The sequence below is a fragment of the Vombatus ursinus genome, unplaced genomic scaffold, assembly GCF_900497805.2.
Source record: "Vombatus ursinus unplaced genomic scaffold, bare-nosed wombat genome assembly UNPS02014777.1, whole genome shotgun sequence".
Classification (NCBI taxonomy): domain Eukaryota; kingdom Metazoa; phylum Chordata; class Mammalia; order Diprotodontia; family Vombatidae; genus Vombatus; species Vombatus ursinus.
Window position 1 is genome coordinate 2,196,639 of NW_020954555.1, and position 15,094 is coordinate 2,211,732.

The 15,094-nt window shown below is 45.1% G+C and overlaps 1 pseudogene; it reads left to right on the top strand.

Moving 5' to 3' along the window:
* LOC114045062 overlaps positions 1-14,380 on the top strand; it is a 35,015-nt pseudogene extending 20,635 nt beyond the window's left edge.
* The last annotated feature ends 714 nt before the right edge of the window (positions 14,381-15,094 follow it).

The following is a 15,094-nucleotide window of genomic DNA, read 5'->3' on the forward strand; positions in this document are numbered from 1 at the left end:
AGCAATCATCAAAACTGCTTGATACTGGCTAAGAAATAGAGTAGTGGATCAGTGGAATAGGCTAAATATGCAAGACACAGTAATCAATGACTATAGTAATCTATTATTTGATAAACCCAAAGCTTCTGGGATAAGAACCCACTCTTTGAAAAAAACTGCTGGGAAAACTGGAAAAGAGTATGGCAGAAACTAGGTGTAGACCAAAATCTCACACCATATACCAAAATAAAGTCAAAATGGGTACATGATTTAGATATAAAGGCTGATACTATAAGCAAACTGGGAGAGCAAGGAATATTTTACCTGTCAGATCTACGGAGAACAGAAGAATTCATCACCAAACAGGAGATAGAGAACATTACAAAATGCAAAATAGATGATTTTGATTACATTAAATTGAAAAGTTTTTGCACAAACAAAGTCAATGCAACTAAGATTAGAAGGAAGGTAGAAAATTGGGAAAGAATTTTTACAGCCAGTCTCTCTGATAAGGGCCTCATTTCTAAAATATGTAGAGAATTAAGTCAGGGTAGAAACCCCGAGCTATGCCTGGCTTTTGAAGAAGAGACCTGAAGAAACAGTTGTTGGAGGGGCTGTGGAAAGATAGGTACACTATAGAATTATTCCAATCATTCTGGAAAGCAGTATTTAAGAAAAGTCACAAAACTGGTCCTACACTTTGATCCCCAAATCCCATTACTGGCAATATGACTCAAGAAGGTCAGTGACAGAAATAAAGATGCCACATAGAAGAAACTATTCGTAGCTACATTCTTTGTGATAGCAACAAACAAACCCCAACCAACTGGAAACAAAGTAGGTGCCCATTAATTGAGAATCCTACAGGCAGATAGGTGGCGCAGTGGATAGAGCACCGGCCCTGGATTCAGGAGGACCCGAGTTCAAATCCGGACTCAGACACATAACACTTACTAGCTGTGTGACCCTGGGCAAGTCACTTAACCCCCATTACCCAACCAAAAAAAAAAAATAAAATATTGAGAATCCTAAACCTAGAAGGAACCTCGTGGACTTTCTAGCTGAACCCCTTAATTTTACAAAGGAAGGATCTGAGGCCCAGAGAAACTGAGACTTGCCCAAGGTCACACAATTAAGCATCAGAAGAGGAATTTGAGCCCAGGTCTTCTCATTCCAGAGCTGGAGCTATTATCTACTACATTACATTGCTTCTTCCACTGGAGACTGGCTGAAGACATTGTGGTATATGAATGTATAAAATGTTATTGCCCTGTAAGAAATGATGACTATTTTTTATTTAAATAATATTTTACTTTCCCTCAATTACATATAAAACCGATTTTTAACATTTGTTGTTGTTTTTCTAAGTTTTGAGTTCCAAACTGTATCCCTCCCTTCCTTTCTTCCCCCCTCCCTGAGACGGTAAACAATCTGATATAGGTTATAAGTGTGCAATCATGTAAAACCTTTCTGTATTAGTCATTTTGTGGATGAAAACTCTAACTTAAAAAAAAGAAATGAGGAATTTGGGGAAATTTTGGAGGGCCTTTGGAGGAATTTGGAAGAAACTACTGGGAGACCAGTAATGCAAAGCGAAGAAAGTCAGACCAAGCGGATAAATATAAAGATTGGATCAGACAAGATGATTTCATTGGTGTACAATGCTATGATAATGTAAATGGAAATGCCACTTAAAGACAGCTAACCTCAGGTTAATTGCAATGAACAATCTTGCTCCAGGAAAACCAGAGACTATAACACGCCTCTCTCTTCTTGGTAGAGCCGAGGGGCTGCAGGGGTGGGGCGTAGTATCGATTCTTGGACTTGGTTACTTTTTTTCTGAGATTTTGCTTCACTATCTTCCTTTGCTATAAGAGCTAGGCTTTAATGGGTGGGGTGGGAGAGTTCTTTAGGAAATGACTGATTTTTTAAGGCATCAATTCAAAAAATAGGGATGAGAGGCTGGAGAAGGAAGGACGGGGGGGGGGTATCAGAAAGCCCAGTTTGGTGCTGGCACTTTACAAATGAGGTTTCTGCCTTTGGGTCCTCACAAGCTAACAGAGACTCAGACATTCTGACTGACACAGTGGGGTATAACTATTACATAGAGCAGCCTGCCGCAAGCATCTGTATTTAACAGCAGTATGAAACCAATGAACATATGGTGAGAACTAGTCATGCACCAGAAGCAAGAGAGAAGCACCTACTGTGTGCAAAGAGCATTGTACTAACTAGGTGCTAGAGGAGAACCAAAGTTGAGATGAGACAAACTATAGCATCATAGAACCATACTGTCCCAGAGATAGGAGGGGGGGAGGGAGGAAGGGAAAGGAAATCTCAGAGAGATGACTCAGAGGTCACCTGCTCCAACTCCCACATTTTACAGATGAAGAAACTGAGGCCTGGAGAAGTCAAAGTGACTTACTTGTTCAAAATCACACAGGTATCACTGGAATTTGAACCCATGGTCTCTGACTCCAAATCCAGCAATTTTCTCACTGTACCATGCTGTTTTCTCTTATCTGGCTAGTAGAAGGATAAGACCCAAATACAGGAAACCACAATTTAAAAAAGTGCAAATGGCATGCTCAGTGACATCCAGAGGGCAAAGATCATTAATGACTAGAGGAAATCTGGGCAGGCTGCATGGAGGAGGTGGCATTTAAGTTAGGCTTTAAGAATTGGCTAGGATAGCTACTGCCAAGGGGAGGGGAGGGCCATGCCAGGGACAAAGAGCAGTGTAGACTAGGTAATGGAGATTGAGCAGCACAGGGGAGGTACAAAGGAGAGTGAGTCTTCCGGTTTGGCTAGAGATTAGAGTGTTGGAGGGGAGTGCTGTGCCATGGAAGGCCTTAAACACTACACTGAGGAGGGTGAACATTATTCAAGGGGACTAGGGAGCTACTGGAGGGTTTTGTACAGAGGAATGCTGTGGGAAGATAAGAAGTAGGCATGGTATGAGGGAAAGAGTACTGGATCTGGACTCAGAAGTTGTTCAATTCAATTGTGCCCCAATTCTTCCTGACCCCATTTGGGGTTTTCTTGGCAGCGATTCTGGAGTGGTTTGTCATTTCCTTCTCCAGCTCATTTTGCAGATGAGGAAACTGAGGCAGACAGGGTTAAGTGACTTGCCCAGGGTCACACAGCTAGTAAGTATCTGAGGCTGCATTTGAACTCAGGTCTTCCTAACTCCAGGCCTCATACTCTATCCTCTGTGCTACCTAATTGCCCAGGGATTCAGAGGACCTGGGTTCAAATCCCATCTTTGCCACTAATGCCTGCATGACATTAGGTAAGTCTTCTGGGCCTTAGTCCACTTCTGGGCCTCAGTTTCTGGATTTGTAAAATGAGGGAGTTGGATTAGATGATGTCCTCTGAGATCCTCCCAGAATCAGAATAATGTGAAAAATGTCCTGGTAGCTGTGTAAAGGATGGATGGGATAGAGGAAAGACTGGAGGTGGGGTGGCTGTTGTGATAGTGCAGCTGAGTGGGAATGAAAGGCCAGGACCAGAGGTGATTGTGGGAAGAAAGGAGGAGATAAGACGGAAGAGATTACAGGTTAGAGATGGGCAGCATCTGGCTAATTCATTGGATGTGAGAGATGAAGGAAAGGGCAGAGTTTATGATAGCCTCAGGGTTTTCTAACAGGTGAGACCTGGTGAATGGTGGTGCCCCAGGCAGAGATGAGTGAATTCTGGAGAAAGAACAGGATAATAGGAGGATAATAGGAGGATAATAGCTGTCACACAGAACACCTGTAGCCTCGGCCCTATGGCCGAGGTCATGTGTGGGTGAGGGGAGGATGGCTTCATTCTGGAGGACCCTCACTTGGCAGTTTATGGAAGACCAAACTGTAGGATATGGAAGAGTTTTATGAAAGATCTAGTCCTCTACTGATGACGGAGGAATTCATTGACTCATCCTGGGTCCTTGCTCAGAAACAAAGGAAGGATGATATTCTAATATGATGAAAAAACAAATATGTGATCTTTCATTGAGAGACATTAATGGCTGCTGGAGTCAGGTCAGCTTTAGTTCAAACAAATGAGTACTGTTGACTTTGGAGTGTAAACATGGATTTTAAAGATCTGGAAAATAAACAGAGTTTAATGGATTTGCCTGGTTGTTCTGAAAATCATAGAATCTTGGAATGTCAGGTCTGGAAGGGTCCCTGGAGACCACTTAGCCCAACTCCCTTCTTTTTTAAAAATCTGATTTATTTTGATACTTTCTGGTTTTGAATCACATTTTTTTCAGAATATACCCCCTTCTCCCTGCCACTTCTCTCTTCTTTCAAACAAGGATCTAGGTGGTACAGTGAATAGAGTGCCGGACCTGGAGTAAGGAAGAATTAAGTTTGAAGCTTGTTTCAAACTCTTGCTGGTTGTGTGATCCTGGACAAGTCATTTAATGTCTGCCTATTTCTTGACCCGGAAAATGGGTATAATAATAACATCTACTTCCCAGGGTCATTGTCAGGATCAAATGAGATAATGTTTGTAAAGTGCTAGCTAATATTATTATTGTTATTATGAAACACACACACACACACACACACACACACACACACACACACACACACACACTGAACCCTCCCTTGTAACAAAGAAACAACAGTTAAGTAAAACAGGGGAACATAGTTGCTCTGGGTTTGGCTTTCTTTCCAATTCTCCTCATTCACATTACTGTAGAGAAGGATCATCTTCCGTTTCTCGCTGAAATCACATCTTATCAGCTAGAAAGCTGCAGCCAAAGAGGGTTGACAGTTGGAAACCTCTTCATTATCAGATGCAGCATCCCACCCTTTTCTGCTGTCATGAGAAGGGGCCGGCCAATACCAAAGGACTACTCTGGGTCTATTATATCATTCTAAAGCAACAGTCCTTTCTGAGCTGAGCCACCACCACCTGGCCTGAAGCGTCCAGGAAGTGCATTATTCCCAGAGGCCCAAGGAATGAGTCACCTTGTCCTTGAAGTTTCTAGAAGTTTCCAGAGGAGCTCCAAGTTCTTTGGGATGGCCTCTGTAGGCTCATTCAGCCTCAGCGTAGGGGGTTTACTTGATCTAGAAATATCAGCCTTCAGGCCCTTGTGAACATTTCTGTGTCCCTGCTTCGGGCTCAAATAATCAATCGAAAAGTATTTATTAAGGGTCTATTCCTCAACCTTTCTGGGCCTCAGTTTCCTCATCTATAAAATGAGATATTTAAAGTAAGTGGCCTCTAAATTACTTTCTAGGTCTGTATCTATAATCCTAGGACCCTGCTATGTGCCAGGAATGTACGCAATGTGCTTATATATACATACATGTACTTTATGTGTCTGCATACATGTGTTTGCACATATGACATGGGGGTGTGTATGTGCACACATGTTTGCATGTGTCTGAAGCCCAGCAAACACAGACCAGGGCCCTGTCTCCTCTCTCCCTCCTCTCTGGTGTACATTCATGGCAGGCTTCCTGGGTGGTGTAAGTTTCATAGAGGCTGAGTTGGAGGCCTGTTGGTGGGGGGATAAACTGGTTCTGACTGATTGGGTCATGTGTACATGAGGATGATGGTGTGTGTGTGTGCCCTCCGTAGGACTCCCATGCACATAGATGTGAGTTTGCATGTATGTGTACACATGCATTTGCATCCAAGCTTGTGTGCATTTGTGTACATCCAGATGTACAGGTTTGTATGTCTGTCCCCCCCCCCTTCTCAGTGTGTGTGTGCAGTTCAGGTCTGTGTGCATCTGAGGTGTGAGGGGGAGAAGCAGAGATGAGAGCCTGAAGGGTGTCCATCGAGGAAAGGGGAGAAGGAGGTTAGCATCCTTGCCGGCTTATTTTCAGGATTGCTATATTTGTCTGCATCTGCTAAATTATTAAAGTCAGCTCTGCTAGTGCTGAGATCTCACCTAGAAGCTCTTCCTGACCAGGGAGCAGGGAGGGGACAGATAGGGGGAGGGAGGGACCTTCAAGAAGACCTCAGTGCTGGAGCCTCCACTCCTGACTTCTGACCCCCCACTTACAGGGTACTTGATAAGAAATCTGGGTTTTTAAAACAGCTTTTCTTTACTTTTATTTATTTATTTATTTATTTTTGGTGAGGCAATTGGATTTAAGTGACTTGCCCAGGGACACATAGCTAGTAAGTGTTATGTGTCTGAGGTCACATTGGAACTCAGGTCCTCCCAACTCCATGGCTGGTGCTTTATCCACTGCACCACCTAGCTGCCCCCTTTGTGTTTCTTTTAAAAAATATTTATTTTAACTGAGAAGGAAAAGCAATATATCAATTATACATGTACAGTCATGAAAAATATATTTCCATATTAGCCATGTTGCCCCCCCCCAAAAAAAAACCAGTAAGAAGCAAGAAACATAAAGAAAATAAAAAACTATGCTTCAGTGTGTACTCAGATTTTGTCAGTTCTCCCTCTGGCGGCGGCGAACATTTTTCATCATGATTCCTTCGGAATTGGCTTGGGTCATTGTATTGATCAGAGTAGCCAAGTCTTTCCCAGTTGATCATTGTTACAGTTAGATGGGAAATGTGGCAGGAGCCCTGGATTTATCATATTAAAATCTTGGAGGCAGAGAATCTTCGATTCTAAGGCTGAGCAGACTGGCTAGGTGTATTGAGACAGGGTGACCTCTGGCAAGATGTGGGGGCAGTTATCGGATCTAGCTGGACAATAGTGGTTAGAATATTAAATATCAAAGAATAATGGCAAGAGAGTGCCTTGGCCACAGAGTATTGCCATATGAACCATATCGAAAATTATGAAGAGATAATAATAGCTCAAATATACATCGGGTTTGAAAGTTTTACAGACATAACCTCCTTTGCTTTTCATAGATGCCCCATGTGATGGCCGCTCTCCTTAACCCCACTTTCTAGAAACCCTAATGGTCTTCCCCTCCCAGATTGATTTTTTTTTTTTGACTAGGTAAATAAAGAGGCCATTCTCGGCCTCATTTCTTACCTAGCCTTAATCACTGAATGGACATTGCCTCAGGCAAACTGAGACCCATTAAAGACATTAGCTTAAAAAGGTCAAGGTCTCCCACCGCATCCAGGGCCATCTCCGGTTGTTCTGATCTATATCTGGCCACTGGACCCAGAAGGCTCCGGAGGAGAGAGTGAGGTGGTGACTTTGCACAGCCCTGCCTCACTATGATCCAATTCACCTGCATGTCATGGTATCACCTCCCTGATGTCATGGTCCTCTTCAAGAATGAAGGACAAACAACTTTCTAGATGAGGAAATCAAGGCTTAAGGAGGTTATGTGACTGGCCTGGAGTCCTCTTTCCAGTAAGGCCTCTGGAGAGGGCTCCCTGGACTGCTTACAGCTCTGACTGGCCAGAGAACTGATGTCCAGAAGGTCCCTCTAGGGAATGACATGTGCCCAGGAGGGACCTTCATGGACCAAGTGGAGATGCTGAAAGGTGGGAGGAGCCAATGGGGGAACCTTGCCCTTGCTGGTACTAGAGACATCAGGGCAGCAAAGAGCCATGAGCACTGGGACAGCGATGAAGATCCATCCATTCACTGGACATGTGAATCATGCAGACTCCCTGCTGAGGGAGGGAATAAGCATTTCTGTAGCACCTATTATATGCTGAGTTCTTTCAACAAATCACATCTCATTTGGTTCTTACAACAACACTATTATCCCTGTTCTACAGATGAGGAAACTGAGGCAGATGGCAGTTAAGTGACTTGCCAGGGTCCCACAGCTAGTAAGCATCTGAAGCCCAATTTAAACTCAGGTCTCCCAGACTCTGGTCTCTGTCCACTGCCCCATCAGCTGCTATAGTGGGTGAGGCCTCCTCCGAAGGTGGGATCAAAAGGGAGAGCCAGTTACTTGATACTTTCTGGAAAGGGAATGAAAATTTTCCCTTGAGCCTATTGTGTGTTTTTTGTTGAGTTAAGTAAAACCTGTCTTCTGTTCAGTGTCTCATTAGCATGAGCCTTTGCAGAGGAGATTAGGCTTCTATGGGGAGAGCAAAAAGAAGCAAATGCTGACAGTACTCAGGTTTCCCCAGGTGGAGACATGAGCCAAATAGATTCTGTGGGAGACATAAGCCAGATATGGAGGTTGTCAGGGTTCCTCTGGGTGGGCCCGGCAGCGAATAAATGAAAAAAACATTTATTACTTGATCGCTATGTGCTGAGTATTCAGGAAATTTGTTGGAAATACAAATGGTCCTTGCTCTCAAGAAGATCACATTTTAACGGAGAGACAACATATAGCAGGTTTCAGCTAGAAGTCCCAGTGGTCCTCAGGGTACAATGGCAAAGCTGATGATAATGCGGTTCATTCAGTATTGTTTTCATCGATAAAATCATATGTTTCTAATGTCTAACCACTTGACTGTTAGATTGTGTATGAGAAAGGGCAGCTAGGTGGCACTGTGGATAGAGCACTTGCCCTGGAGTCAGGAGGACCTGAGTTCAAATGTGACCTCAGGCACTTACTAACTGTGACTTTGGGTAAATCATTTAACCCCAATTGCCTCCAAAAACAACATCAATAAAAAAGATGGTGTATGAGAGCCCCCCTCTAAGATCTTATCCTGGAGGTAACACACAACCAAGCATAAGGGCTATGTGTGTCCCTGTAGGATGAACTAAATGACAATTCATACAAAAAAACAAAAAGACCAAGGGAACAATAAACATTGTGACTCTAATAATGTTCAGGGAAAGAATAACTAAATGATAATAATCGATTTTGGGTCCCCAAGAAGAGATATGAGAAGGGAACTTTTCTTTACAGGGGAGTAGGATTATGGGTATGGAACAGTAGACTTTTTTGATATATTGGTGTGTTTTCCTAGACTGTGCCTCTCCACCTTTTTTTTTTTGTTCTTTATTATAAGAGATGTCCCAGCTAAAATCCCACTTTCTGCAGGAAGCCCTCTTAATCCCTCTTACTTCTAGTACCTTCCCTGTTCATCCTTTCCTATTTATCTTGTCTATCACCTGTTTGCATGTTGTCTTCCCCCTTGGACTGTGAGCTCCTTAAGAGCAGGCTCTGTCTTTGACCTTTCTCTGTCCCTCCAGTGCTTACTACAGTGTCTGATCTTTCATTTCAGTAGTGTCCCACTCTTCCTGTGATCCCATTTGGGGTTTTCTTCCCAAAACCACTGAAGTGGTTTGCCATTTCCTTCTCCAGCTCATTTTACAAATGAGGAAACTGAGGCAAACAGGGTCAAGTGACTTGCCCGGGGTCACACAGCTAGTAAGAGTCTGAGGCCAGTTTTGAACTCAGGTTGATGAGTCTTCCTGACTCCAGACCTGGGGCTCTGTGCACTATGGCGCCACCTAGCTGCCCTGTGCCTTATCTTAATAAAAACACGAGATAACAATAAGTTTTTTTTTTAATAGAAGAAGATCTGGGGGTTTTAGTGAACTTCAAGCTTGATAGTGTGACATGGCAGACTGCAAAGACGATTTGATCTCAGGCTGTATTAAAAAATGTGGAGTATCCAGAATGAGGGAGATGGCTGTCCTGCCCTGGTCAGGCCATACCTGGAGGAAGGGAAAGTTCCATTGTGGGGGAGGGGGAATCATCAGAAAAAAAGAAAATAACATAAGTAAGACATTTTAAAGGAACCGAAAAAAGAAAAAGTCTGGGTCCCTGCCCTGCCTCTCACTGAGCTAACTTGGGATTTTTCCTTATTTGTAAAATGGGGATAACCCTGCTGTCATGCCTCCTTCACTGGGTCACTTCGGAACTAAATGAGTTAATGAATGGGAAAGTATTTTAGAAAGTAGGAAGCAGTAGCAGGCATGCATGAAGTCAGAGGCTACTGAGGCTACAGCTAAAAGGGAGGAGAAGGAAGAGGAGGAGGAGGGTGCAGCAGCAGCAGCAGCAGGTAGGGGGCACAGTGAGGGGCAGCTAGGTGGTGCAGTGGATAGAGTGCTCCGCCTGGAGTCAGGAAGACTCCTCTTCCTGGAGTCAGTGCAAATCTGACCTCAGGCTGCATGACCCTGGGCAAGTCACTTCACCCTGTTTGCCTCAGTTTCCTCATCTGTCAAATGAGCTGGAGAAGTAAATGGCAAACCAATCTAGTATCTCTGCCAAGAGAACCCCAAATGGGGTCATGAAGAGTCAGACACTACCTACCAACAACAAAGGGGCATGGCTGAGAGTGTAGCTAGGTCTGCAGTTAGGAAGAACAGAGTTCAAATACAACCTCAGACACCATCTGTGTGATCCTGGGCATGTCACTTACCTTCTGTCTGCCTTGGTTTCCTCAACTATAAAATGGGAATAATAATAGCATTTGCCTCTCAGGGATGTTGTGAGGATCAAATGAGATAATATTTCTAAAGTATTTTGCAAATGTTAAGTCTCTGTATAAATACTAGCTAGTATTATTGAAATACCTCCTCGTCCTCTGGGAATGGAGAAAGCAAGGATAGATTACACACAGGATGGAGAGATTATTATTATTACATAGTAGTAGGTCAGTGACCTGAGATCCTCATTCCCCACTCAGTTACAGATAGATAGCTTGCCCAAGAAGTGCAGCCCGAGGCAGGTGGAGGATGGAGGGAGTCTTAGAATCTAAAAAATTGGAATCTTAGAGTTTTAAAATGTTGGAATTGGGAATGACCTTGAACCTTAGAACATAGAATGTCTAAGCTGAAAGGACTTTTAAATAGAGAATATTAGAACTTCAAAGGACCTTAGAGACCATCTAATTCACCTACCCCATGATTTAAGGGACCCAAATCTCCATCTCCTAAGATTCCCCCTGAATTCCCTCCAGAACACCCTCCCCCTCTCCAGCAATCCCTAGGTCCATCCCTGAATCTAATCTTGACTGAGAGCCCTAGTGAATAAAGGGAAGGGGGAGTTCCATGGTCAAAGGAGGTGGGGGGTAAACAATGAAGAGGGAAAGAGACAAAAATCAGAGAACCAGAAGTGGTAGGAGAAGAAGCCCCAGATTTAGTTACATGAGAAACTTACCTGTGGAGCCCCCTCTCCCACCACCTTGTGGCTTGGGCAGGGTAGTTTTTGAGCAAAGGAAACACACTTCACTCTGAACCTACCCAAGAGGCAACAGTATTACCTTCCTTGGATGGAAGAGTCCCAGATCACCCTGGGATGACAGCCACAGTGAGAGAATTAAAGAAGGCTGGGATGTGTGTATTCCTCTCTGGCTCATGTGGGATACCTCAGGGAGGCTGGTGACCTGGGTCTCCAGAAGCATGCTTCTCAAGCCTTCTCTTTCCCTCCCTCTCCCTCCAGACAGATTCCATGACTGGACATATGATGTCCCTTACCTCCATATTCAGTATTTGACCTCCCCACCCTAGCCTCTTAACTCTTCCTGGGGTGGTGACTGTCCTTTGGGCTTCTCCAGGCTTCCAACCTCCCTCCTCACGTGTCCCCAGTCTACTCCCCCATCTCTTCAGTTTCCTCAGTCTACCACTCTCCACTTGTCTTTATCTCAGTTCATTCCCACTCCCATGCCAGTTCTGGATGTCACCAGCATGCCCACCGAAGATTGTTGAGGGAGGATGTCAAGAGGAGGGAGGTACAGGACCTCCCCAGACTCCTGCTAGGCTCCTCCCCACCCCATCCCTCACTAGAGGAGACATAGCTAAGCTGGGGATGGAGGTACAGGGGAATTTCTGATACTCGAAACTGACTCCCAAGCTAGGGAAGATGGTTTTACCCTGGCCTGTGGAACTAAAGAAGAGAGGCAGGTCTCTCACTCACAAGAAGAGACTGGTCCCGAGCCACATCTTCACTCTAAAGGTGGCTGACTGACATGATTCCTCCACACTCTCTATTTCTCCCAAGACCTCAGAATATCTCTGGGACTTTTTTCCTGAATGGGAGGAGGAAAGAGTTGGAGTCTCAATCCCCTCATTGGGCTCTTAGGCCCTTGAGTCCCCAGCTCATATACTGAGCTCTCACCCTACTCCCCTCACTAATCCCCACCTTTCCCCAACAAGTCTCTTTAAGCCCCTAGATGCTTCACTAAACTCTCATTGCGATAAGAGGCATTTTGGTGTAGGAGATTGAGCACAGTGCCTAGATCAAGAAAATATGAGTTCAAACTCCACCTCACATGCTTAGTAGCTATGTGACCCTTGGCAAGTCACTTAATCTGTTTCAGTTTCCTCATCTGTAAAATGGTGATAACCTCAAAGGGTTGTAATGAGGATCAAATGATTAATATATTAAAGGGCTTTGCAAACCTCCATGCATCTATGTATGTGAGTTCTATTATTCCCCGTTCTGTATGCTCATTCTCCTTGAGAAGCCTCTATTCTCCCCGATTCTCTATCCTTCATCCCAATCCCTCCCCCCAAAAGCTCCAACCCTGAGTAGGATGGAAATAACTGTCTGACTCACAGGCAGCACTTGTCATTCAACTCACTCCAGGAGAGAGACGTGATTTGTTTATGCTCAAAGAAGAAGGCGTACTGAATAGAAAACCACATCCAAATCTGCCTGTGGCCACCAAATAATGAACCTTCAGCTCCTCGAAGACTTATCTGTCTTCCTATACATCCTGCTGAGACCTCATCCCCTCACGGAGCTCCAAATCCTCGCAGAAATCCTATTCCCTCATTAATCCTCCATCCCACATGTTGTGTATGTCACCCCCCGTCACTGAGCCCCTACCTTTATGGCTGACCATCAGAGCCCCTGCCTCAACTGTCATCCTATCATTGGACTCCTAGATCCTCAGTGAGCCCCCATCCTATATACTGAGCCCTTACCTCCCACAGTGAGCCTCTGTCTCCCTCCCTGAACCTCTGTCTTTTCATCGAGCCCCCAGGTCTTCAGTGAGTCCCCATCCCACACACGGAGCACTCATCCCCCTTCCTTAGTTCCTATATCCTCACTGAGTCCCAGTCTCTCAACTGAAGACACTGAAACCAGTTTTCAGAGATCTTGACAGGTCATTAGCCCAGAAAGAGAAGACTCAGGAAGGACATGATCACTGTCTTCAAGTATCTGAAGGGCTATCAGATGAGGCAGGGATGAGAATTGTTCTGGTCCCAGAGGGCAGAGCCAGGAGCCGTGGTTAGAAGCTGCAAATTAGATATTAGGCTTAGTGTCAGGACAAAATTCTTAATTAATAGAGCTGCCCAGAAGCATAATGAGCTGCCTTGGGAGGCAATGGGTTCCTCCTCACGGGAGGTCTTTAGGAAGAGGCTGGATGACCACTTGCTGGGTATTCTATAGTGAGATTGCTTTGGGGTATAGAGTGGACGACATGGAAGCCTAAGGACCTTCCATCTCTCAGACTCTATGATTCCAGTTCAGAAATCTTTCCATGCAGAGACATCAAGTCGTGAGATGATGTATGCAAAAGCACTTTGATCATCACAATAAAGGCTTGCTAAACATATGCAGGCTTATTCTTATACCTATTTTCCATAAAGCCTCCATGATCAGGGGATAAAGCTCCTTAAGAGTGGCTTGACCTCTTAGTGTGCCCCACCTGGTTAGGTATCCTTGGAGGCAGGTGATGCTTCATTTTTGAAGTATTCTCAGAACCATCATAGCAACTTGCATACAATAAACACTTAATATTTATCTTTTGAATAGCTTTGCCAATGTCAACAAACTCTATGCTCTGTATATTGGTTTTCTGGTCTCACAACTCAGATCTAGCCTCTTGGAGAAAGAGGTATCATGCCACAGTGGATAGAGAACTGGTCACAGAACCAGGAAGACCTCAGTATTAGAGGCCTCAGTCTCTAATACTTACTAACTGTAAGACCCTGGGCAAGTCATTGAATCTCTCAGTGCTTTAGGTAACTCTAAGCTCATTAGTTGCAGAGGTGCTGACCTATATTGGTAGAGGGGGTTTCTTTATCCTGGAGGTCCCTAGGTCTAGTCTAGGGGTGGGGAACCTTCAGCCCTCTAGGGCTGAAGTGGCCCTCTCCGTCCTCAAGTGCGGCCCTTTGACTGAATCCAAACTTCACAGAACAAATCCTCTTAAAAAAAAGGCCACAGGTTCCCCACCCAGGTCTAATCTCTACATATCATCCCTCTAAATCTCACTCCTATCTACCCTAGAGCCATCCATTCCCTAGGATTCCTAGAGAAATGGGTAAACTGAGATCTGATTGGGGTATCTGGGCCATTGTCTGCCATTTGGTTCCCCTTCTCCGTGGGAGCCTCTATCTCCTGAGAACACTAAAAATGGTGGGGTGATTGGGAAGGGAAGCGTCCCTCTTCCCCTGACACGCCAGGATCTTCACAAGGATGCAGTGGCAGAAGAGAGAAAGTGACCCAGTAGGATTGGCATCTTAACTCCGGTGCCATGCTTTCTGTTACCAAGGGCTGAGTGTTTGTTGGAGATCGCACCGTCACCTGGCTGGAGCAACGGCTCCAGACTTGGCTTTGAGGGGAGGGGAGGCTGCCAAAAGTAGAATATCCTTGAACCAGCCCAATTCAGGGACACAGGATAACTTGACTGTAGATCCTGCAGGACGACAGCAGAGAGGTATTGATCCTTTCCCATTCACCTTTTCCCAAATGGGACCAGGTTACTCAAGCATGAGAAGGGGAGCACCTCTGCCTACTTCCCCAACCTTACCAGGTATGAGGTCACAAGCCCTGGGAGAACTTCCTCCAAATTCAGAATCTAGAATGTCAGAGCTGGGAAGCTCTTAGAACACAGAATGTTAGGCCTGGATGGGGCTTTAGAGCCTCCTCGAATGTCGGAGTCGTAAGGGCGTTATAATGTTGAAACACAGAACGTTAGAACATAAAATGCCAGAGCGGGGAGGGGGGCTTTTGGAATATTACAATGTCAGAAGTGAAGTAGACTTCTAAACACGGACTACTGGAACTTGTAACAGTCCTAGGAAAATCGACTGAATTTTGGTGAAGGATGGAAAGGAATGGGAAGGGAGATGGGGTAGCCGGGCGGGGCGGGCACCGGGAGCGGAGGTAGAGATGCGACTAAGGGACTGGGGGCAAAAGGACCGGGTCTAAGGAGCGCAAGCATGGCGGGGCTCAGGGCAGAGGAGGTGGTCCCGGGGCCCTGCGACCTCTTTTATTGGCTCTGCTGCCCATCGCTCCGCCCCGTCCTCGCTCACTATAAGAGGCCCCTTGGAGCTCGTTCCTCGGAGGAAGGTCTG